Here is a 2,847-nt window from a genome sequence, read left to right as displayed (position 1 = left end):
AGAGGGCATAATTGTTTGCTTTGGTGAATGCTTTGGTGATAGCATCTTTAATTTACTTCTCTTCATTGCGTAAGAATAATAGCAAAGGCAAATAGTGATTTATGGACATTTTCTAATTGTTTTTATTTGTCTCAAGCTTTTCTGTCTGTTTGTTCTGAATTGAAAAATTATATATATATTAAGAAATTTACGGTAGTTTTTTACCTATATGTGATATGCATTTTAAGGTAAATATAAATATTTCAAGTTTTTAAAACGCTTTTATTTTATTTTTTTGCAAGAAATGTTTTTACCATGTTAGTATTTAAATTGTGCTAGAATAATTTTATCTCTTGCAATTCTAGTGATTATATCAAATTTTTTGCTATCAATTTGTAACATCCAATTCCCAATTATTTAACGAAGAACAGAAAAAAGCATTTACTATACATTGTAAAAATGTCGAACCAAATTGCTGTATAATGTACCGTAACTTTGGGTACATGATCTACTAAATCCATTTTGCCGTACAATCCAATTTGATCGTGAAATACTATATTGTAGAAATTTTTACAGTAATGATTATTTAATTAGAGTGCTACAGTGATTTTATGATAGTTATTAGTGTAAATATTTCTGTATTTCCGAATTTGTTTTCTGTAACATGTTCCTGTAAAAATGGATTTTACGATAAAAAGTACCATTTTACAGTAATTTAATCCGGACTTTTCCTAAACCAACATTATTCAATTCAATATCGAAGTAGCTAGAAATTTTTAACTAAATCTTAAGCTGTAAAAACAGCACCGAAAACATTTGTTATAAACACTGTAGTTTTAAAATAAAGTTAAGGATATTGTCTAAACAAATACGAGAAGTAACCTCTCTCTAAACGTATTATTTTATATCAAATGCTAGGGTAAACTGGAAGGGATTCTTGTTAAATATTTTAACCTTCATTAAATACTTTTAAGGATGTAAAATACCTTAACCATTGCCAATGACCATTAATGATTACCATTAATGGACTCTAAAAAAAAGATATACACCTGAACAACTTTTACTCTGGAACTCGAATATTTACAGAGCTTTAAACTCTTTTGTACAAGATTATAATTCTTATTTATCCTAAGATGTAAAAAAAAGTATAGTTTTTTTATTAGTAAATTTAAGAAGGATTAAAATTTTGAATTGTAAGGTATACAAGTCTTACGTCATTTTAAACCATAATTTAAAAAAAAGAAATACAAAATTTGGTTAAGAATGTGGGAAAATAGAACATCAAAAATATCGCATTATTGAAATTGTATAACTCAGAAACTATTCAACCAATTTCTCTGTATGTATTTTGTATATTGTCGTTTTAAGAAATTAACGTTACGTAATTTTAAGTAGTGAAAAGATTCGCTTTTAAGATTCTATAATTTTTTGGATTCTTAATTTCCTGTTTGTTTTGAAACTGTCGTTGTTAAAGCTAAATACTCTGGAAACGAAATTTAAGTTAAGGGCACAAACATTACAGATCTTCAGCTGAAACTCTCGATGCAACATTATTCATACTGCGGATACCCATAATACCCCATAATCTATTGGTTAAATATTGAAAACTGTTCATTTATTCAGAGAAATACAGCATAAGATGCAGCATAACTTTCATTTATTCAGAGTAACAAACACATCATAACTTTTTTCACTTTAACTATTTAAGCTTTTAATATTTTCCTTCAATATTCTTCGCATCTTAGTTAAAATCCAAGTAGAGCAAAAATTTTACTGGATCATATTTAAATGCATATATTCTACTTTTAAAATGCACAATTCTCTAAAGATAAAATAAGAAGACATAATTTTAATTTTTAAAAAAAGCACATTGAGTCAGTGATTATAGTAAACCAATCTCAAAATGAGAAATAATAACCAAAATGCTATGCATATAATTTCTAATAGGCCATATATTCACAAAATCATTTTTTGAGAAAAACAAAGTTCTGGACCGTTCTTTTCATATGAGTTTTTTAACTAATAAAAAAGTACGGGAAGTAAATGGGAACTTTATGCTGGAATAAAAGAGTTTTAAAATGGGTGATTTTGAAATTTAGTTTACAAAAAATCATATTTTCTTCCTCATTTTGATCGAAAATAATATGTTATGAATAATATGCTTATGAATGCTTATGATATGCTTATGAAGGCAAAAATTTAGAAGTTTATAGGCATGACCCGTTGTTAGGCTTAAATCGGCACAATGTATATCCAATACTTTAAAAATTATATCAATATTTCTTTTAATCATATTCTCACTAAATATGTTCATTATATTTTTCTTAATCAAAAAGTTTTCGAAAAGAAATTCATCCTATTAATATGTATTTTTTTATGACTGCTTCTATTATTTACATAAATATTTAACCATTGAGTCTCAAAAATGTAAGGTTTACAGCAATGCTTAGATTTTATAAGATATACTGTATAAAACTTCATGCGTTAACATTGATTATTAAAATAAATAATCATAGAAATAGTTAAAGGGAAGATCACTGTTAGAATAGTTAAAGGGAAATATCACTGTTAAAAGTGACTCTTCGGGTATTTAAAGTTGGATTCAGCTGCTTTTGCAATACTATAACATTTGATTTGTCTTCAACTATTTGTAGGAGTAGGAGTTAGTTTTTCAACTCCCTTAAGCCGAAGACGTCAATGAGTTATGATTCAAAGGTCAGTAAAAAAATATTTGCATGTGTCCAAAGGCTAAACAAATGATTACTAATTGTTATAGCAAGCAATACTGAACATATATCTGTGTTTGATGATAATGAACGAACAGCTAAAATCACCTTCAGTTTGAATTTCCCTCTTCCCGCTAACTTC

The sequence above is a fragment of the Parasteatoda tepidariorum genome, chromosome 3, assembly GCF_982258835.1.
Source record: "Parasteatoda tepidariorum strain Cologne lab strain chromosome 3, Ptep-v5.0, whole genome shotgun sequence".
NCBI classification, from domain to species: Eukaryota; Metazoa; Arthropoda; class Arachnida; order Araneae; family Theridiidae; genus Parasteatoda; species Parasteatoda tepidariorum.
The sequence above is the reverse complement of the archived record's forward strand: the minus strand, read 5'-3'. Positions refer to the sequence as shown.